This window comes from Thunnus albacares, chromosome 23 (genome assembly GCF_914725855.1).
Source record: "Thunnus albacares chromosome 23, fThuAlb1.1, whole genome shotgun sequence".
NCBI lineage: Eukaryota > Metazoa > Chordata > Actinopteri > Scombriformes > Scombridae > Thunnus > Thunnus albacares.
Window position 1 is genome coordinate 16,455,874 of NC_058128.1, and position 22,540 is coordinate 16,478,413.

A 22,540-nucleotide genomic window follows, 5' to 3' on the forward strand; every position below is an offset into this window, starting at 1 on the left:
AACCTGAAAGCTCAGTGCTCAGTCCACTGTGTTACTTAAGATGGTACAACCTGTACTCTTCCAAATACTATCAGACACACCCTGCTAATCGCTTCTTAGCTACACACAGTGGCTTTAAGGTTACAGAAGCAGGATTGATGTTGCAGTTGTTGGGTGATGAAGATGAAACCCCAGGTACTGCTCATTATTGCTCAATAAACTTTCCTTGGTTAGGTAAAATAACCATTTTACAAGTGAAAACGACATATTTATCTCAAATCGCATCTTTATTAGTGAATGGAGTTGTATTAGCTGTCAACACCTAAACATGGAGTTCAGATCATGTGATAACAGGTGGTCGTACATGTGGGGGAGATTGTAACTCCGTCTCCGTTCAAGGGAGATGTTGGATGTGATTGGCTTTCGTCGATGCTGGGACCAATGTTGGTCTGGTGTTGTCAGACAGCTGATGTTTTCCATCTGATTCAGAGGAAGACTAGATCGGACGACGATGTCACACACATGATCCTGGACAAGAGGCTGAAAGAACACCAGAAAGCTTTGACTGTTTTGTCAAAAGACACAATAAGAAATTAACCCTCCAGCACATGAAAACCTTTTGCTTCTGAGCACATGACTTTAAACATCACATGGTCGGCTACTATCGGAGCCAGGGGATGTGGTCTGAGGGAGATGCAAATTAGTTCATTTGTTTCACTGTCAAATTAAAATATCATTTTAATTATATTTCATTATGACTGTAAAGGATAAACATAATCACAAACACGATCATATTGCAAGCACGTCCCTGCAGTTTATAGCGTTGAATGGCTTCAGCCCTGGAGATAGAGATTTTATGTGAAATTTAATTCGCATGTGATTCGCTTCATGTGAATCATAAAGGTTGGCAGCGGGGAGTCCCTTTAGGGCAGGTGCTTAGGAGTTGGTGGGTGGAGGGGGGGCTTAAGACCGATTGATGAAACAGGGTGCCAGTATCAAGGTCTTTGTGGGTGCACAGAAAATGATGCATTTATATATAATAATAATAACATTCATTTATATAATACTTATGGAAACCCGTGATTATAAAGTGCTTCACAAGGCAGACATAAAAGGAACAAAGGATAATATAAAATGCCAAATACACACACATTCCCACAAAAAACAGCACATATAAATAAATCAATAAATAAAGATTATAAAAAAAGCCTTATGATAAAAGTGAATATTCAGAAGTGAATTAACAGAAGATACTGAATTCTGCAAGTGTGAGATTCTGTGGCAGGTCGTTCCATAATCGTGGAAAGACCTTAATTCTATACATCCAGAAGAGACATTAGCGCTTTATTTAGCAGACATATAAGACAACGTAGTTATCACGATCTGAACAATGTGCATAAACCTATCAAACTGCCAACTTAAACAGAAAATCTGTGGGAAAAATGTCACACTGATTAGTGGTCAGTACTGTGGTTGATTAACGTGATCTAGTACCGAACATGTTGCCAAAATCCACAGATTACCACCTTAAGATTCTTACAGAAAAAAGTAGGCAAATCAGCAAAAAAAAGATTTGTCCCTAAAATAGCAACACAAAGTAGTTGGCAGTACAGTTTTGAATGAGAAGTTCATGGCAAACATAAGTTTTTCTGTATATGAAGTTAGAGTATCTACAGCCATGTTCTTCTCTTGTAATCCATGCAAAGTCCTCTTGGCTGCTTCTCACCATTTGTTACACGATTGATCCATGATGCAGAATTTGAATTAATATCGTATGAGGATGTGTACTACTGCTTTGTTCCACTCAGAAGTTCAACTCTACCCTGTCTACCCTAAGTTCCTCTCAGTGCAGCACCTTATGGGATAAAGTTTGGTATGTACACAATGTTACTCACCTGTGTCTACTTCAAATAGCTGTGATATTTACATTCTTAAGGTGCTTAGGTGTGTACCGTCTTAACCGGGTGCTGCCTACTTTGCTTGACAATGGCTAATCCCATTCTCTGTGTTACCCAAGTGCACGTGCATGTGTGGGAATGTGCATTTGTGTGTTTCTGTGTGTGTGTGTGTGTGTGTGTTGTAAGCTCACTCACATGATAAAAGTTGTGCTAATACGGGCCCACGCGCGCTCACATTCCTATCATAGTTAGCATTTAACCAGACTATTATCAAAGAACGCTGTTGTTTTTGTTTTCGGAAGAAGCATGTGACCTGGAAGTAAGTAAGTGCATGTTTGTCTAAAAGTGTGTTTCAAGGGTATGACTGAAAGGCACAGCTGCTCCATGAAAGGATTCTTCCTTTATATTTCCAAGGAACGTTAATGTGTCTGTATATCAAGTAATAATACTCAAAGTTTATATCTCCTTCGGAAAGATGGTGAGTTCAAGTAGAAAAACATTTCTGATCGTACAAAGATCATCTACTGTAGACTAGATCTAATAGTAGTTCATGGTCTGGATTGGTCATATCATCATTGCCAAACATGCGTGAGTTTAGACTTTACATGACCAGTACTGCAACTTAGATAATTGTCGGTGATAACTGTACATCTAAATGTTTGTTATGCTTTAATCAGACATGACAGGACTGTTGCAAAAGGAGCCACAATGATCATACAAGATCTGGCACCTGGTGTATGAGAGGGAGTTATGTGACTGCTGGAGGACAGTGGTGAGTTGGAGGGTAAGGTCGTGAATTCTATATGAAAAAAATGCAGCCCCTGCTTTCGTCCCAGTGCCAATGCAGAGGGTGCCGGATCAACCAGGCCCAACCTCTGCCAGACTGCAATGCAACATCATTGGCGGCCATTTAGATACATGCTTTGTAACTTTGTAATGTTATCATTGTATTTCTTCTGTTTAGCTACCTTGAGATTGCAGTGATAAAAGATAGAATAATTGTCATAATATTATAAACCGCTGTGCAGTTTTTCGTCATCTGTTAAGCCTTCAAACTCATGGACCTGTTACTCAAACTAGACTTCCTGAATCACATTTATGAAAAGGGCTTTTGATGAAGTTTTTGTTTATAGTTTAGGGCTACAACTTATGGCTACTATACACTAGAAGACTTCGAAAAGACTTTTGAAAGACTAAAGTCTGACACCCTCTCACATCTCAAGACAATGTGTCTTAAGAGTTTTTAGTCACAGACGCAAAGACTGTGGATCTTGCAGGGTCACTATTTGCAAGACTACAACTACATTCCTTTTGAGATTATTTCCCATCCTGCTCCTGGTGGAAATTTACAAAAAGAAAAACTGTTGAACAATGGAGCAGAAACAGAAGCAGCTTTTGGCCACAGCTGCCCTTGTGTGTGCAGTGGTTTGTTCTGAAAAACCAGCCAAAAAGAAAAAGAGAAGACACCGCAGAATGTGGACACTTCTCCACTCTATCGTGGTACAAATGGGAGGACACGTCAAAGAGGCACTCTTGTTCATTCCACAACTCTACCAGTTTCTCCTCCTTTCCCACAGTCCAAGAGAACCGAGACTTGTTCATGTTCTTGCGCTTCCCCGGAGTTCCCACCATGTTTACTATCTACCCAGTTGGTTGCAGTTTGCACCTATTGGTTGTTGATAATGTTCACGTCATTGAATTTCACTACTTGCCTGAGCCAAGACTAACAATTTCCAATAATATCAAACATTTTTGATTTTATTGGAACATCATGACAAGAAAAACTGACTTAAGACAGCTTGGACTGAGTTTTACGAACACCTTACACCAAACGATCGAGATGACAGGAACATGCCACAACTCTAGCAAAACTCTCACGATTTTATTCCAACATCGGAAATTTTTGAAAAGTTGTTTGGTGTAAAGTCGTTTGGTGTAAGGCAAGCATAACAATTATTGTAATTATTCATTTTGTCTATAAAATGTCAGAAGATGGTGAAAAATGCTTGTTATAATATCGTAAAGCTCATGGCGTCTTCTTCAAATGTCTTGTTTTCCAATCAACAGTCCAAAATCTAAAGATATTCTGTTTTCTATCATTTATGACACACTTCAAATCCTCAAATACAAAAAGCTGCAACCAGCAAATCTTTAGCATCTTTGGTGATTAATTTTTTCGATCAACTAATTGATTAATCGACCAATCGTGGCAGTTCTAATATGGTATACTGTTCACTTTGACCCTCAACACTCAGATTTTCCCTGTTGTTTGACCTTCTGGTAACAAACTTAACTGTAAAATAAGAGAATTTATAGATGAATGTTTGTATGACCTTACATTACAGTTCGTATAACCATTGGGCCACCTTGACTGTAAAGATCACTCACTCACTCGCTTCGGTCATCCAGAAACATCTCTTCACTCACAAACATTTACTGCATGTGTCAGCAATACATAACCCAACACATAGTCATTCTGTGAGTCTATGCAGTAAAGATACATAGATGGCTGTGCAGCAAAACTTAGTCATCACTATAAATAGATGCTTTAGTAGCCTGATACAGTAGCACTTCCATGAATGGCGTGGAAAGCCAGAGTGTGTGTGTAAGAGTGCTTCTGTGCAACAGTGCATTTGTCTCTGTCCTTCTCTTTGATATTCACGTGCTTGGTCCGAGCGTGACCTGCGTTTATTAGCGTGATGAGTGTTTGTGTGTGTGTGTGTGTGTGTTGTGTGTGTGTGTGTGTGTGTGTGTGTGTGTGTTCGAGGTTTCTGGCTTGGGGGGCTGTTGAGTAAGCCTCATGACGCACAGCGCGTGGTCATAAGACACAAGTGCAATGGCAGGAATGGATGAAGTGACAGAGGGGTGGGTGTGTGTGTGCGTTTGGAGGAGGATTTGACAGGAGGGGAAGCGTGGCCACAGGTGGTCAAGTGGAGAGGAGGCAGACAAGGGGGTGGGGACTGGGGGGTGGGGACTGGGGGGTGGGGCATTTGGAAATGAAACAGGGAATGAAGCAGGGATGCCGGTGATATATTATTGCGCTTCGGAAAACTAAAACCAATTTTAATTTTGTTATATGTTATATATGTTGGGTTTTTTTTACTGTAAATGCACCAGGTGGAAGTAGGGCACATATGATTAGAGGAGAAAGGGTATGAGGTAGGAACGTTTTGGAGATAAAACAAAAGTTCAGACCTAGTTTTAAAAATCCTTTTGTGAAATCTGGATTTCCATAATCCTCTGATCTTTCTGCGAATTATGTCATATTATGAGAATTTTTCGTCCGTGATATCTCAGCTATGAAATATGTGAGGCAGCATGTCAGGGGTTTTCAGCTTGCACTGGATTGGCTGCATTCAGAGGTGTAACCTTAGACTTTATGTGTTGTTAGCAGGATGAGTTATTGACTATGCGAGACTGACCAGGCTGGGCTTTGATGTCTGGTGCAGCTGTCTGACTCTGTCAGCCTACGTCTCTTTTCTTTGTTTCTTTCTTTATGACTTTCTCTACCTGTTCACCATCTGTCTGTGCTGCTCTCTATCTTTCTATGGAAGATAAAAAGAAAAAAAAATGAAGGTCAGAGAGAAAAGAAATGGAAGTAGTGGAATGTGAGAGACAGTAATAAGAGATGGAAGAGGGGGCTGTTAAATGTAAAAAAAAAAAAAAAAAAAAAAGGGAGAGAAGTTAACAGATAGCAGACAGGCTGTCTATATCTTTTTCCCTCTTTTTCTTCAGATCTCCTCCTGTGGCATGTGGGTGACCATGTGAAGCAGTTTGTACTTTATCCATTAATATATTCACTGTGTAAAGTGTTGAACATTGTGTTCCATGGATGGCATTTGCTGTATTACTGAGTCTCAGCCTCAAAGAGGAGGGGAGGGGAAGGAGGAGAGGAGAGGAGATGTAAAGTAAAGAAAAAAGAAAAAAGGACATGATAAGATGTGAAGAGAGGGGAGGGAGGAAGCTGCAACTCTCCATGTTGCTGACGAGAAGTGAGAGGAAGGGGAGGAAAGAGAGATGGAGAGAGAGAGAGAGAGAGAGAGAGAGACAGTGGGTGGCAGAGGGGGGGATGGAGTCAGAGCTGACAGGGTAGCGTGACATTTTCCTGTGAGGACAAATTGTTCTGAAAAATCAACAAAGAGGCAAAAGAGAGGCAGGGTGACACTGCAGCACCGACTGCAGAAATGTTTCCTGAAACATATATGTGCACACGGCATTCACCGCCACCTCTGCCTTTTTGATTGGCTCCCTCTGAATCTGCTCTGCGCACCAAATTGACACCTAATCAAGGATTTCCTAATTGGCTCATGAGCGCAGCACACTTCATGTATGTCTATTCCACATTGCGCTAAAACCATCATATGTGCTGGATTTGCGCACACACACACAAGATTAAATCAGCACCATCTGTCCTTGCGCCATATCTCGGTTAATCTCCTATTTTCATTCACTGAGCTCTCGTAATGTGAAACTGTGGCGACGTAGGGATACTGTTATCCAATTTCAGCTGGTTTACTAACCTCTTTCCAGGCCACGCCGCACTGCTCATCCTCTCCTCTCATCCCTGCCTCTCCCTTCACTTCCTCTGAGGCTTTTTAAGGACACGGCGTACCCAGTGCCCTCCTGCCTCTGCCTCGCCGCTAGTACTCCCTCCTCCTCCGCTTCCCTCACTTTCTCCCTCTCCTCACCTGCCTTTTGCCTTTAACTCCTCGTTCGTCTCCTCTGTTCACCTCCTCTCATTTTACCTTCTCCTTTCTTTTGTGTCAACAGCATTACCCTAAACATCTGGGCTCCAGAAAGAGGAGAAGAGCTGCTCCCCTTCCTCATGAATATTACACCGACAGAAAGGGGTGAGATGGTAAGTGGCAGAAAATAGGCCCTTGCACAGAGGTGTGAAGAGAGGCAATCACTGCGGGGGTTGAGGCCAGGTTCGCGTGCATATTCAGGTGCACGTGGAAAAGCACAGCATACCAGCGCGCGGGCACACACACACACATGGAATGCTCACACGTGCACTCACACATACGACCGACAGGATAAATCGAGTCCTGCTTGCATGCAGGTGTATATTTAGCCGTGACCGCGCCTGTTGGCAGCGAAAGGTATTTGGCATCTTCTCGACAGAAGAACCTGCAAGAGGGGTCAGCTGACAGACACCTAGCCGAAACGGGGGTAACAGTGGGATAAGCAAACACAGATGGGCAGATAGGGTGAAACAAGAAAAAAGACACCAGATTTCAAAAGAAAGCGTTTTGAAGGCTTTTATTAACCACACTATAGATCAATCAATTATTGAGCTAAACAAATGAATAAAATCATGAACACAATACTTAAAGGAACCCTGTGGGGTTTCTGTCCTCTAGTAGTGCTACAGAGCAGTTTTTTATGAGTGGGTCCCTGTTGTATGCATGCACAAGGACGCACATACACGCGATACGCAATCCTTCTAATGGTTTCACACTATTGCAGTGATTTACAGGTGGCCGTTATGCAGCAAGAACCACATGTGGTTTGGTGATTAACACTCAACGGAATCAAAGCAGTAGCAAATTGCTAGTTGTTGCAACAAAAGCAACAACAGTAAACAGTAAGTAGTTGCTGAATTCATCCAAAATTGACCCATATTCCAAAAGTGAACTTAATCTATTGAATGTTTTATCAGGTTTTGTCAGAAATGTAAACTCTTTCACTGGATGTTTTGGGGGGGGGTTTTTGCCAAAAATGCACCCTGGGAGTCATTTAATGACACAGACTTCTTCTTTTGACTTCTTATCAAAGAACCAAATATGGACATTTTGTCCAAAGTGACATATAAATGAGGTACAATCCAAGCCACAGTAAATCAAGCCTTCAAGTATAAGCGCTTCAACACTCCACATTCTACCTGACATAAGTGCCATTAGGTTTCCAGGTGTATGAGGTAACATATAAATGCCTAGCGATTTTTCACTTCTTTTTTTTTTTTTTTTTGAGAAAGTGCTGGAAAAGGATCAAGAAATAGAGAAAGACAGAGTATATTAGGCAAGTACTCTCAGAAGAGTGATTTTGAAGACAGAAAGGGATTCTGATGACCGAATTAATTTTGATATTTCCACCAAGGGACGATACAGGAGAAGAGATTGGATTGAGATTTCCTGCCTTGCACTGACAGACAGGACTAGTTGTCCTTCATTTGCAAATATGACCAAGAATTAATCAAATAGACTAACGTAGTTGCTCATCATTTGTACTGATGAACTGATCAACTTGAAGACATTCATGTTCATTGAAGCCTTGAAAGTGCTTCAGCTGCCAGTCTCCTAAAATTGTCTTTGCAGGAAATGACACTTTCACTACTGGAACCCTTGATGCCAACAGTCAACTTCCCAAAGCTAATAGATTTTGAAATAAACTGTAACATTTTTTCAGGAGATACTGAAGAACAAATGACTAAGAGACGCAGAGATGACACAGAGACATGTGGTGACTAGGTCTATAATGGCAGCCAATTTGTGTGTGTGTGTGTGTATGTGTGTGTGTTTGTGTGCAGGAGTAGAGCAGAGGCGGACTGGCTTCTGTCACATTCTGAGGCCCTTTGGCATTTGTATTGGGGTGTGATTTGGTCCTGAGAGACTGAAAAAGGACGAACAGACAGAGGAGAGAAGAGAAAATAAGGGGGAGAGACAGGTAAGAGGACAAATGAAGAGTGAGAGGGAGAGAGAGAGAGGGGGAGGAAATGCATTGTGCTGAACAACCTGCAAGGTGTACTGTATTCCCTGGAGAACCATTTATACACACACAAACACACACACAGACACACATGGTGGCATGTTATCAATATTGTTTCTTGCCGTGGTAGCTATCATGGTGGTGTGCACCAATTACTCAGCCTGGAGCAGCAAATGTGTGGTCGCTACAGCAGAGGAAAAGGCTACATGGCTCACAACACTATTGATCAAAACCTGTCGGGCTGCCTTTACGCGTGTGTATGCGTGTGTGTGCTTGTGTACATGTGTACCTGAGTGTTTTCTATGTGCTTTTCCTATTTCCGCTCGTGTGAGTGTTTGGTGAATGTGTGTGTTCAGGCACACGTGGCACAAGTGAGCGCTGGCAAAGATGCTGTTTATAAAATTGGTATCATTTATCTTGCATGTGGCGGAGGGTGGAGGGGGCTGCCGGGGGGGCTTCCACAGCACAACATATCCAAACACAGGAAGAGGAAGAAAGCTTGAGATCAGTGGTGGAGAGAAGTAGACGTTTGTTTCATTCGGAGAAGATTTTAATGAGTGAACCACCCCAATCTGCTTTTTTACCCTGTAGCTTGAGATGAGTATCCTGAGATTCAAGACTGGAAAATATTTTTTTTTACAAATATGGATTTTTTTTTGATCAAAACCCAAAACTTTGACGGAAACTTGATGGAACTCACGGCTGATAAAAAATAAAGCCAATAGTAGACAGTGGTTTAATGGCTCGAGTGACATCCTGGAAAACAAAGAAACAAACTATAAATTCCTTGAATTAGTGAACAGCTGTTTCTTCTAGGGATGGGAACTTCTTTAAATATAATTGATGTTTGACACGGTATTGTTTCACTACAGAGATAATGCTGCATATTTTAATAATAGTGTTGCATTCGGTCAGTGTCATGGCTCATTCATTTGTCATTCTGACAGCAGCAACACTACAGGGTAACCAGGGTGACCAGGCTACCTTGGCTAAGCCGGTTAGCATACGTCCATGAGCATGCTACAGCTAAGTGGTGCACTGCCAAAACTTTCCGGGTGGAACTCAAGCTCTGGAATTATTGATACACAAATATCATTATTATTAGTAGTAGTATTAAACTATTCTCACAGTAACTGTTTGGGTCACGGAGCGTATTCTTCGTACAACTGCATGCACCGAACCATATTCTGGATGAATACTGTGGCCTACTGTTACACCCCTAGTGTTTTTACATTACAGTTTGTGTAAAGATTAAACTAACAAGATATAACATCTTAATTAATGAACTTAGGAGGTGCTAGTAGGTCTATTACTCTAAATTTGGACAGAGCCAGACTAGCTGCTTCTCCTTGTTCCAGTCTTTATGCTAAGCTAGGCTAACTGCTTCCTTTCTTAATACTTAACACACAGACATGAGAGTCATATTGAGTTTCTCATCTAACACAAAAAGTGAATATTTCCCAAAAATGTTGAACTGTTCCTTGAAATTATACTAAGAAACGTGAACACAACTTAATTCTGTGTAAGCTTTATTTATCATAAATAAAGTTTATTATGAATTCTATATAATTATTTGGTTTAGCAGTGAAGTTTGTGGAATTGCGGTTGCAGACTTAAGCCTCTGTGAAAGGTGACGACCTCTGACAGCAGTCTTACATGAATGAGGTCAAACATGGATTAATATATACCCTTGACGCATTCAGGTCTCTGGTATAAAATGGGTATTAACCTATAACTGCTCTTGCTGGGCAGCATTTAATAAACAGTCTGATTCAGGTGCAAGCGTCCCTCACCAAAGACACTGCGTCTTCACCTGGATGAGAACATCAACTCAGTGCCTTAAATGTTAGTAAAGTAAATGATGCACTTAGGTTCAGTTGATTTAATTTCAATCCATGAAAGGCCAACTTGAATTCCAACAAAGAGTACAACACGTAGACATTCAATTAAAGACAGTAGCTTCAAGCAACACTGACAGCATTTATTTGTTCATAAAGAAAGCCAAAATGCTAAAACTTAAAACCTCGCCTCTAAATATAAACTCTACCCAGGATAAAAATAGATTATTCAAATCACTTAACTGAATGTAAAGAGGAGCGTATGTTTAGAAGAAGCATGCGGAGGCAAATTGAGTTTGCAATCTCTCCCAGACTGTCCTTTCATGCATGTTGATGTATGCAATCGGTCATTTATAGTGTAGATGGCATGTAATTTGATAGGTAGTGATCTCTGATGAACGTCGCTTCTGCTTCTAACGATGATTAAAATGGAGTGTGTTGCAGTACACTCGGATAATTGACAGAACAGTGTCATTCAGCATGTGTGAGTGCGTGCAAGCAAATATGAGCATACATACGTGCACATTTGCATGTTTGCACTCCAATGACTGTATTTACTTCTATGTGTCTTTTTATTGTATTTGCGTTCAAGTAGACATAGCGCACATATTTCTGTCAATGGATTGTGTGGAGATTTGTGTATGTATGTCTATATGTTTGAGCTGGTGTGTTGTGAAATGTGTGGCGCAGGCATTAATGAGTTCAGATGGCTCTGATCTTGCCTACTCTTACCATCAGTCTCTCTCTCTCTGTTGGTCTGCATCACCCTGTCTGACAGCTTTGGCAGCTCGTCAAGTCTACTCCGCACACACGCCAATCAAACCCTGTCCAAGCAAATAAGCAATTAATCATTAGCATCCACAAGCAGCCGACGCAAAGGAAGCGAAGAGGAGGAGGGGGGGAGGAGTAGGAGGGCAAGGAGAAGAAAGGGGTATCAGGGTTCATATGGGTTCAAATATGACCCCACCCCCTTCACACACACACACACACACACACACACACAGATACACACAGTTCCCTGGTGAATTCTGCCGTGGCGACTGTATAACAAGGGGATTATCTTCTTAATAAGTCAGAGGATGAATTATGGAAATGACAATGGGACGGTTAAAAAAAAAAGAAACAACTGGACAGCATCTGTTGACTAATAAACTGAACTATTGTCTCCACTCACGGTAATGGTGATTAGATGATTAGTCTGTGATTGAAATGATTAAATGGCGCGTACGGGTTAGGGTCAGGCGAGTTTGCGTGTAATTGTGACAAAGACAAATCAGATAGTATTTACTTTGAAAAGGGGGCATTTTAGGCCTAGCTTGAGTGAAAGTTACTTAAGAATCAGGGTTAAATGAAGGTTAAACGGTATTGATGAAAATTGGGATTATACTGCACGTTTGGAGGGAAAAAAAATCCACCCTCAAGGAAGTACTGTGATATTATAATATAGCAGTGAAGGATGTTGACAGTGAACATTTCGCATGTATAGTACGTAATATCAGTTTTGCCGCTATGTTGATGAAATGTAATCAAGAGGCAGTATTACATTTTTTAGCCAATATAATTTAGCTGTAATTTGAAGTACACAGGCGTAATAACTGAGGTGTTGCCAGGCAACCAGTAAGGCTCCAGGAAGTCACTGTTCCCAGCCAAGAAATACTATAGTACAGCACATAACGGGAGTGGGATCGATCTTATCGTCTAACTCTCGGCAAGAAAGCAAATAAGTGAATTTCCCAAATGTAGAATTTTTTTTTTGTTGTTGTTATAATTTACCCCAAGGACTTGCAGCAATTGAGCTACCATAATAACCAGTTTCCAACTTTTGAATAGTGCGTACACCAGCATCCAAGTTGTAATGACAACTATAATAATGATAATGATAATTCTTTTAATTGGTCTGAAGAGTTGATTGTCCTTCATTGCTGTAGGCTGATCTTCTGTCATTGGCCGAGGTGCCCATGTCAACCTCTGACCCATGCAGATAATGTCATATATCTAATTACATGCCCGAGCCGATGTGTTCTTATAATCCTACTGGGGGATTTTATTGTGACAGAAGAAGAAAATGATTTTGCTGTTGTGTCAAGTGATGGTTCAGTTAAGAGTGTAGACTGGAGATGAAGGCTTGTGGCTGGATTGAATCATGAACATTTGTTGAGATGCCCTTGAGCAGAGAAGAGAGCTTGAAAAGAGTAGGTGCGCTAAAATTGAAAAAATAAATGAAAAGATTATGTTGGAATTATATGTATGGATTTTTTTTTTTATTATTACAGATATTTTCCGGATTCCACTGGGTCACGACCTCAAGTTAGGAAGTTACAGGATTCTGTCCTCAGCTCTCAGTGAACTCCTCAAGAAAATAAGAACATTAATATAACGCTATTACTTTGTTACAATGCAAATACCCACATAAGCCACCCTATATGACTCCTAGACCACCCAACCCCCACCCTGACACACATGATTAAACAAGTGAACCCGGTGACTGCGCCAACGCGCTCTTAAATGTGACAACTTGTGATAGTTGGGTCATAACAACGGCTCCTGTGCTTCCTCCAAACCCCCCACCGCTCGAGTCATGCCCATCAGCTATCAGGGCTGTGCAACAGAGAAGGAGTGTGTGTGTGTATGTGTGTGTGTGAGGAAGAAACTGAAAGATAATGTGAGACAAAAAGCCAAAAAAAACCACTGGAAGCAAAGAGAGCCAGAGAGAGTTTCCTAATAAAAGAGGCCAGACTGACAGACTTTTCCTCCTCTCCCAGGGGTCTACTGGAGATTTCACAGCTGGAGGGGCTGCTGCATGGATGTGCCAGCTCCCTCTCCACACCCTCTCCCCTCCTCCACACACAGATCAGTAGCATCATTATGTGCATGCATCCCCGTGCACGCACACCTTCTGTGTTTACAGCCCAGCAGCGACTGCACTGATATACGCGTTTCATTTGTGTTACTGTCACTCAAGCCGCACGACACATGTCACCTCAGCCAAATGGCAGGGTGCCTCCTCGAAGATGCAAACGGATGATAACAGGCTCTATCTGCAGTCAAAAGTAACACAGCTCCAAGCCGTTCATGTAGGGATATCTACTGCGTCGCCACTGGCTGTTGCAGACACACACACACATATGGACATACACACAGTGGCATGCAAAGAATGAAGCTTTGACAGACAGACAGACAGACAGACAGACAGACGGTCTGTTGTTGATATCAGATGCGTGGCGATGAAGCCAGCAGATAAGGAGTGGCATTTCTGATCTGGCATACAGTGCATCCTCGTTGCATTCCAATCGGAGCAGTAGGACACTATTAGGAACATTATACAATAAAGATAAGATGCTTCCTGTGTGCTGTTGTAACCGTTGGTGATTCTCTTTCAATGGCTAAATGACTTGCGTGCTAAGTACAAAAGACTGGCTGTTTATTCAACAAAAAGAGCCATATTTAAAAGGTAAAATCCTCCAAAATCTGGTTTAATGTTACAATGATCAGACCTATATACAGTAATAACATTGTACATACCATGTTAATAGCTGGGGTCATGGAGTGTAAAGCTTGAAACAAAGTGCCGTTGGACAGGTTTGAAGCTTACTGATACCGTTAGTTGGAAAACGAAAACAAAGAAGAACAATACAATTATGACCAAAACTGTCCATTGTGAATGTCATTCACCAAGTCCCACAGTAAAGCTTTGACTTACCACTCTTACCTGGTTGTGAAAGCACACATTTTTATTTGCCATGACAGCTTATTACCAACATTTTAGGTGTTCGATTTAGGTTTCATTTCTCAAACAGACGTTTTTTACGGTTATCTCAGCGATATCTAAACTGTCATCATAACTGATAGGAGTGATGACCCAAGTTGTAATAAACCATAATTATACTTTAACAAACATTAACAAGTGAAGTCACTATAACCAAGGTCAACTGGCAATTCATTTACGCTACCTTATCAGAACAAGTCCAATAAAGATAAAATCCCAATCATGTGCTCAAGTAAAACTTCTTAATTGTCATCTTGTGAAATATTACACTGTTGTCACCTTTCACTCTACAAAGTTTATATATGCGGCGTCGGCTCCCTGTGATACTTTGTCCCTGAAAAGCTCAAAGCACACAAAGCTGTCAACTGAAGGTTGTTGATTTATAAGACCATATCTAAGTTATGCTTTTGTTTTCACCTAACACTAGAGCAATGACGCCTCTGCAGTAGCTTTAGCCTTCAACTGACTATGAAAGAGACACTCCCTTGTGTGTTTACACTGATATCTGCATTTCAGGAATTCAAGAGACACAGTGTCTTAACGTGAAGCCATGTGTTGTACAACCAGTGCAACAGTTATCAAAATTCTTGTGACAATATGTAAAAAAAAAAAAATCCACTCTTGCTTGGTAAAAAAAAAGGTGTTATGGCTAAAAATGAAATATATGAATTTAGTTTGATAGCTTCCAAATTCAATGCTATTTAGTGTGATTAGTGGCCCAAGATTTTGATATCAGTTCACTTTAAGAATCAAAATTCAAAGGCAGCAGTGAAATTGCTGCCTTCTCTGTCTGCATCTTTTTCTTCTCTATGCTTCTTTTTCTCAATTCTTCTTCCATTTCTTTTTTCTCCTGCCTCCACTCTGTCTGTTTTTTCTTCTACTCCCGCGAGCAAAGGGGACAGCTGCTTATCCCTGATAAACGCCTGGCATTTGGTGCGGCGAGAGAAGCAAGAGACAGGAGAGAGGGAGTGAGGGGAGGGGAGGAACTGTGGGGAGGGGGGAGTGGGTTAGATGGGCGCGGCGCTTCGATCGAGACGGCTGAGGAGTGAAAAAGGCAGCAGGGATTAAAGAGCAGGGGTTTTTGGCAGCGGTCACTGTAGAAGTGGAGAAGAGGAGAGGAGGGAGGGAGGGAGGGGAGAGGAGAGAAGATGAGGTCTAATCGTGACCTAGATTCCAAGACGCCCAGACATAATAGGCAGGGCCTTACCCCACGTGAACCCCCTCACCCCCAACCCTCCACCTCAGTCAAAACAATAACAGAGAGGAGAGTAGCTGCAGGAGGAGAGGGGCCCGGTTTAGGGATGGTTCCACCCCCCCCCCCATTGGCCCTCAAACCTCTGGAAATTCCGGGAAAGGGAACTTAGGGAATGTTGGGGTAATGTTTGGATAAACTTCTGCTGGGGTCTTCTGAACCGACTCCAACTTTATTAGGTTTTGAATTGTTTCCTTTGCTGCAAGATAGACAAAAGACTCCCAAGTGGAATGGCTGCAAGTAGGTTCACAATGTGTGTTAAGTGTGTGCATATGTGTTTGCAAGAAAAAAATCAGGGTTTAAATGATGGAAATTTCCTTTTTTGAGTAAGGTTTTGGCCATCGTTGTTTTTATCAGTTATGAATATTTTTCAACCCCAGGCTACATATGTGTTTGCAAGGAAAAAACTTTTCCTGCAAAGTAAACATTCAGTGGGATCAGTTAAATAATCACCTGATGAATCAGACAGATCCTGACAAATCTCTCTCAATGTTACTAGATGACAGTTTTACTCATTAAAGGTGAGACAAACATGGAAATTTGAACAGCTACATCTCTGACAACTGGGCAACTCTATCAGCTGAGGATATCATATCATATGATGCGATTGAAAGCTCCAGAACAGCTTTTGAGTGGACCTTGTGGTGTGGTGATAACCTTCCTGACTGTCTGTTTCTACTGGATGTAACTGTATAGTAATGATCTCATCCCTACATCTCAGCAATTTAGTAAAAATGTCATCATAACTAATAGTAATGATGGACAAGAATGATGAAAATGTGTTTAAAATGTATAGTGTAGCAGGAAAGACAAAATACCTTTCATTTGTAACACACAGGAACTGTTGTGCTGGGTTTTTTTCTTTCCAAAATTCTCCAGAAGTCAGAGCTTTTATCTTAACATCAGGATTATAACATAGTTTATGTCTGTGTATGTGTTTATCTCTCTCCTTCTCTTTCTGTGTTTTTCTCTCTCGCATAGTCAACTGGAGCTTATCTTGTAGCCGTTTGCCCTGGTTGTGGAGTCAGACCCAGACAGTCATTGCGATGTGAGATGTCTCACTGGGATACGTCATGTGACCTGAGGCTGGCCGTGAAAGCTGTCTCCTTGTTGCCTCTCATGAATCCACACAGTCACGTTTGGACCGTACAATACCAAAGGGTCATTCATAGCTTATTTGCTAGTGACTGTTGTGCAAAATCATTATCATTTGCATCTCTTTGAATCCTCATTTTCATGCTGTACCATGTATATTTGTAGACTTAAAAGTGTGGAATACAAAAATAAAAGGTAGTATTGTGTTCAGCACAGTTATGCAAGTGGAGCTATTTTTTGATACCAGACTGTTTACTCATCCACTCACCACTTCTCTGCAGGTGTTGCCAGGTGCACTCACTAGCTTGACTTTGTTGACGGTGGAATTACAACAGTAAGCAAAACTGGCAACCACGTAATGAAGACGGGACCACTGAAATGTTTGAATTTGTGGTTGAAAAATAACATACACATGTCAAAGTCATCTAGTCTTTATACTCTTATGTGTACACATGTAAATATAACAGCCTTGGAGTAGCAGAAGATCACATTTGTATTCCTAACAGAGCTTAACCTACTTCTTCTACTTGCTACTTGGAAACAGACAGTGTTGCTCCTCAAAGCAATAGTTCAACATTTTGGGAACTAAGTTTATTCGCTTTCTTGCTGGGAGTTAAACAAGAAGATCAATATCAATCACATGTCTTTCCAGTAAATATCAGGCTACAGTCAGCAGCCAGCAGCTAATTAGCATAGCTTAGCATAGAGACTGGATGCAGGCGAAACAGTTGACCTGGCTCTGTCCAAAGGTAACAAAACCCATTGACATTTTATATCTCAATTTTTTAAACTATCACCATCAACCAACAAAAGTGTAAAAACAAGTTGTGGTGTTACAGGAAGTTATGTGCCGGAAAATTTTTTGGCAGTGATTTTCTGGTCTCCACTGGTTGCCTAGCAACTTCACGCTGTTGAAAAGACTCCAGGAAGTTAGGAAGTTACAGCGCCCAGGCCAAGACATTGTCCAACATGTAACTTCCTGATATAATGTGTTAATTAGTGAGCTTCATGGGAACAGGCAGACGTTGTGTTGTTGTTGTTGTTGCTAATTCGTTTTCCTGGACAGAGCCAAGCCAGCTGTTTCCCCCCGTCTTTAAGCAAAGCTAAGCTAAGCTAAGCTAACCATCTCCTGGCCCAGCTTCATATTTAATGGACAGATATGGATCTTCGAATATACATATTTCCCAGAATGTGATTTAAATGGCAGACTGTTTCATTATCGCTGTCCACAATGCAAATGAAGTATTTAGCTACCTGGATGTCTTCATCAAAGGCATATAAACAGCTGGATGCAACTTTGGTATTAATTTGCAGAGGACAAATGTTATCCTCAGATGAGAACTTACTTTTAAGTGAATGTCATCTGCGCTAGAGCAGGAGAGCACACATATTGACTTCAAAACTGGGGAAGAACATTGGCCTAATCTTTACACCACAGGCCATTTGACTCCTGTAGCTATGTGTAAGAGAAGTAAAAAATAAGCAAATTCCCTTATTTGGTCAGATGCTGCTGATGGTAGCTTGATCCAAAATGCTGGTTATTGGCTAGATTACCCTGGGCGGATCACAGGAATATTTGAAAAGCCAAGGTCAGTGGGTTGGTTTGGGTTAAACAGAATTTGGTTGTGAGTCAGGGATGGGGAGTTAGTGAGTGCAAGCGTGGGAGGATTGTGGGTTTGGTGCGGAGAGAGAGAGAGAGAAGCTCATCCCGTAGCCACCAGCGACAGTGACCAGCCTTTGGATTTGCAATCTGCAATCATTCCAAATAGATGCTGTGCATCCATAATAAGCATTTTGCACTCATGCAAAGTGACAATTTGCACGTAAATACAACTGTTGGACAATATGGTGGTCTATTTTTGACTTTGGCTGCACAAGGAAGAGGCTAAATGGCAAAATAAAAAATGTAACAGTGGGGAGATTACCTTTAATTTATTGACTTTAGACAGAAAAATCATTTGCGTAAGAATGATTTAAAATCTGAAAGTGAAAGGAAGACACACAGACAAATACAATGTGAAATAAAACTCAGCCTCTAGCTTCTCAAACATTCCCAGCAGCCCATTGGTTGTACTTCATGTCCAGCGACTGCCACAGAACACAATACAGTCATTATGCAACTGGGAGAGGGACTCTATTAAAAAGTACAGGAGACTAAAATTGAAAAAAGGAGAAAAGGTCCCACGAGGAGAGCAGAGGGAATCAGCCAAGCTGGTTCGTACAGTGAAAACATACAATTACCCGAGCTACTTATGTGTTCACCCAAGGCCAAGTGATTGTAGGTGTGCTCTCAAACAGCAGCATCCTTGACAATCATCCACTATAACAGCCTGTGGTTCAGCTCCAAATCTGGCAGAACGGCGACTAATATAACCTAACTGCTAAAAATAACACAACACAGCCAAGATATAAATAATCCTAACAACTAATGTCAGGGGCACTTCCTCCCTTTGTTCCATGCTGAGGAGGGACTGTGGGTAAAAATAAAGAGAGAGTGGGAGAGGGTAAGGAAAAAGAGGGCGGGATCACGTTAAATAAAGAGGAGAGAGACAATGTGGGCAGTGAAAAAAAAAAAAAGCGTGTGAGACAGAGTTCTAACGCACACGCACACGGTGGATAATGATGTGGCCCTGCCATGGAGAAGAGGAATGTGACAACTTTCCCCTGTCTTCCCTCAGATAAAGAGACAAGTGGCTTGGGGCCAACAAGGCCAAGCGGACGCTTTAATTACATGAGACAAAGGAAAGGAAAGGAGGCTTGGATGATGGTGGTGGCAGTGTGTATGTGTGTGTGTGTTTTCATGGGGGTCCTTGAGTGTGTGTTTGTGGTGGAAAAGGGAGTGGGGGAGCGGGACGATAACTACTGTATAAACAGGGAAACATCTTCCATTTTTAACTTGATGGGTTCCAGACTGTCAAACTAATCATGTTGAACATAAACTATATTCAAAAAACACACACACACATGCACACAAATACATAACAGAGCATATATAGTATCCAACTCATATAGCCGCCTCTAATTTACTCCATGAAAGGCTAATAAAACTGACAAAGATCTCAAATTTAGCTGACAATATAATTTGACCTGATTTGAATGTGTGCAGCTTGGAGACAAATATAGCACCACAAAATACCAAGCGTGTCTAAAAATATTACAGCGCTGACTGCTTGAAATCAAAAGTGCATTCTTTGGAATGACACTTAATAGTGATTCATATTTTACTAAATCGGGCCACCGATCGAAACTAATTAAAGCTCATTCCATCCGGGAATAAAATAAGGTTTCATTCCTGCAAATGAAAAAAAAAAAAAACTCAATTGACTTTGATCTATTTGGGTCACTTGGAAGCAGGCTGAGGTCCATGACATGGCTTGACATGGGGTTAGAATGAACTCTCTTATTACAGGGTCGGAGTTTAGAGAGGCTGTGGCTAAACAGAGGTTGGTGGTGGTACATTGAATAATGGATGATTGGCCCTGCGTTCTTTTTTCAAGGTAAAATGGGCACCTAGTAAATGAGGGGCTGGTCAGCGCTTTGCAGCCTTGGTGACATATGATACAGGGCCGCAGACGTCATTCACACACACACACACACACACACAAAGGGGCATGTCTAAGGTGCACACACATGCATACACATAAACAGTCAAAATCCACAGCCCCATCTGACAGTCATTGGTCAACAATCAGCGACAGGAGCAGCCGGTTGAGGGAGAAGCGTGTGTGTGTATGTGTGTGTGCTCATGTGAAATAGAAAACCAGGCAACTCTTTAACCACTGTATGTATGAGCCATGGTAATACGTCCTCTCCCCCACCCATACATTAGCTTTAAAACAGGAACACAGGGGACCTCTCAGTTAGCATGAAGGAAAACCTCCACCAATCCCACCACCACATGAAGAGAAGAGAAAATAACTCTGCTTTTCATTCCAGTTTCTCCTTTTTTTAAAAAACCATTTTCCCCGAAAGCACAAAACCAACACATCAGGCATCTTGATTGCTTTGAGGATGATATATGACGGGCAGATGAGGAATATACAACGGTTTTCAAAGTGAATCACACTGCCTCATACAGTTATGTTTTTAGCATTTTGATCACAGTGGCAATACAGTAGCTTCTAAGCTCAAAGACACTTTGCTCCTGAAGGACACATTTTCCATTCCTGAGATCAAACCTCTGACCTTCTGATCGTAGGCCACACTCTCTAACCCTTCTATAACCTTATTATTTAATCAGCATGGTCAAGTGATAATGAGAAGCTGGATCTGGTGGAAGTTGAGAAGGCGAGGTATGAGCGAGCACTTGCGTTGACGCACGGTCTTGAAACATAGCCAGCATAACCTGAACCTCGTGGTATGTAAAACTCTCTCTCTCTATCTTTCAACAATCCACCAGGCCCTGTCATCCTAGGTCACAAATAAACGGGGGCTGGGGGCCAAAGATGCCTTTGAAAGTTCATTAAAAGTCATTGGGAGCATACAAAAGAGCTTTTTTAATGAAAAAAATAACTTAGAGCTGAGCCAGAAACAGGGTTAGAAAAAGAGTTGAGTCAACATAAACCACTGTTTCAACAAAAAAACCTCACAAAATACACAGAGGTCAAGCTTTTTGACATGTATTGCATGGTGTATTCATTGCAATTAAAGAAACATTTTGATTATTTGGGACTACACTTATTCGCTTAGATGAGAAGATTGATTCCACTCTTATATTACAGTGGTATTGATCTTTGCATGTGTCTCTTGGCGAGAAAGCGAACAAGCAAGTTTCCACAAATGTCAAATTATCCATTTAAGTAATATGTTACTCCTTGACAAGCTCTTTTTTCCCCCTGTTTTCTTGCCCACAGGGAGGTCAGAGGTCAGGTTCAGCCACAGATCAGCTCCGCTGGAGTTCAGAAGGGATTCAGAGTGAGATTCCCGTAACTGGGGGATGACCCTGCTGTTCATAAGATGATGACTCAACTCCTGCTTCTGTTTTATAAAAGGAAAGTGAGGGGAGTCATGACTCTCGTGTTGCTTGGATATTAAGACCTGTATTTCCATAATGGCAGCTTTTCAACAATTCAGTGTGTCAGTTTTATTTTCAGGTTGGCCATCAGTCAAGCCAGGTTTTGTAAGCACTGAGCTGGAGGTACAAGGTTATGTCATGACGACAGCGATCGACATTTCAGTCAGTGTGTACCTACGCCTGCCAAGTCAACGACATACTCCTCATGTGTTTGGTGTCAGTCCGACCTGTACTATGTGTTTACTGCTAAACAGTGGCATTCGCCAGAGCCAAATGTTTGCCTTTTTTTTGACATTCAGGTTTAAGCTCTGGCTCAGTTTTATAAGTAATGTCCGGTACTGACGAAAGGAAGCAAATGCAGTGAAGAACAAAGGAACAGCAAGTCACAAGAGCATCAGCTATTAAATTGGCCACGGCTTATACTCCCATGTTGTTCCGTTGACCTTGAAATGCTGATGCTATTAACGATTCCCACGGTAAACGCTCAGTTATTACCCTCAACCGCCGACCAAAAGTCTGTGAACGGCATAATCAGGACATTATGTAAATCTAATGGAGGTCCACCAGTGAGGAGTGACGCTAAGCCTTACCTCGCTCTTCCCCCTACCTGGGTAGAGGGGAAGCAGCCATGCATCCCATGAGTGAGTGATGGATGTTGATTGAAGGTCATTACTTAGCACCCCGCTGAACTCCTGACCCCACCCTGAGGGGGGTAAAAGCCCCCTGACGCAAGGTCAGGCGGCTGGTGGAACATCACACATATGAATGGCCTCCATACAGGCACATATAGGCAGATACAAACACACACACACACACACAAACATGGGCAGGTTTACACACAACAAAGCTACACACACTCAGACAATGGCTACAGCCCAAAGAGGATTCAATATCATATGCCATAATCGGCCTCTAAGCCTGAACAGAGGGGGTCTCTGCGATAGATGAGCTTAGAGCGCTTCAATCCTATTTTATCTGCTTATATTTCCT

The 22,540-nt window shown here is 41.7% G+C and overlaps 1 long non-coding RNA gene across 2 annotated transcripts; it reads left to right on the forward strand.

The window, feature by feature from the left end:
* Positions 1–1,225: 1,225 nt before the first annotated feature.
* LOC122974728 lies at positions 1,226–16,890 on the forward strand. 2 transcript variants are annotated; one of them, XR_006400424.1, is made up of 4 exons: positions 1,226–1,852; positions 6,648–6,735; positions 8,407–8,543; positions 16,423–16,890. It is a non-coding gene; the product is annotated as an uncharacterized LOC122974728 (long non-coding RNA). The 2 variants fall into 2 exon arrangements; XR_006400423.1 differs by lacking the exon at positions 1,226–1,852 and having other exon boundaries at positions 6,408–6,735.
* Positions 16,891–22,540: the final 5,650 nt, after the last annotated feature.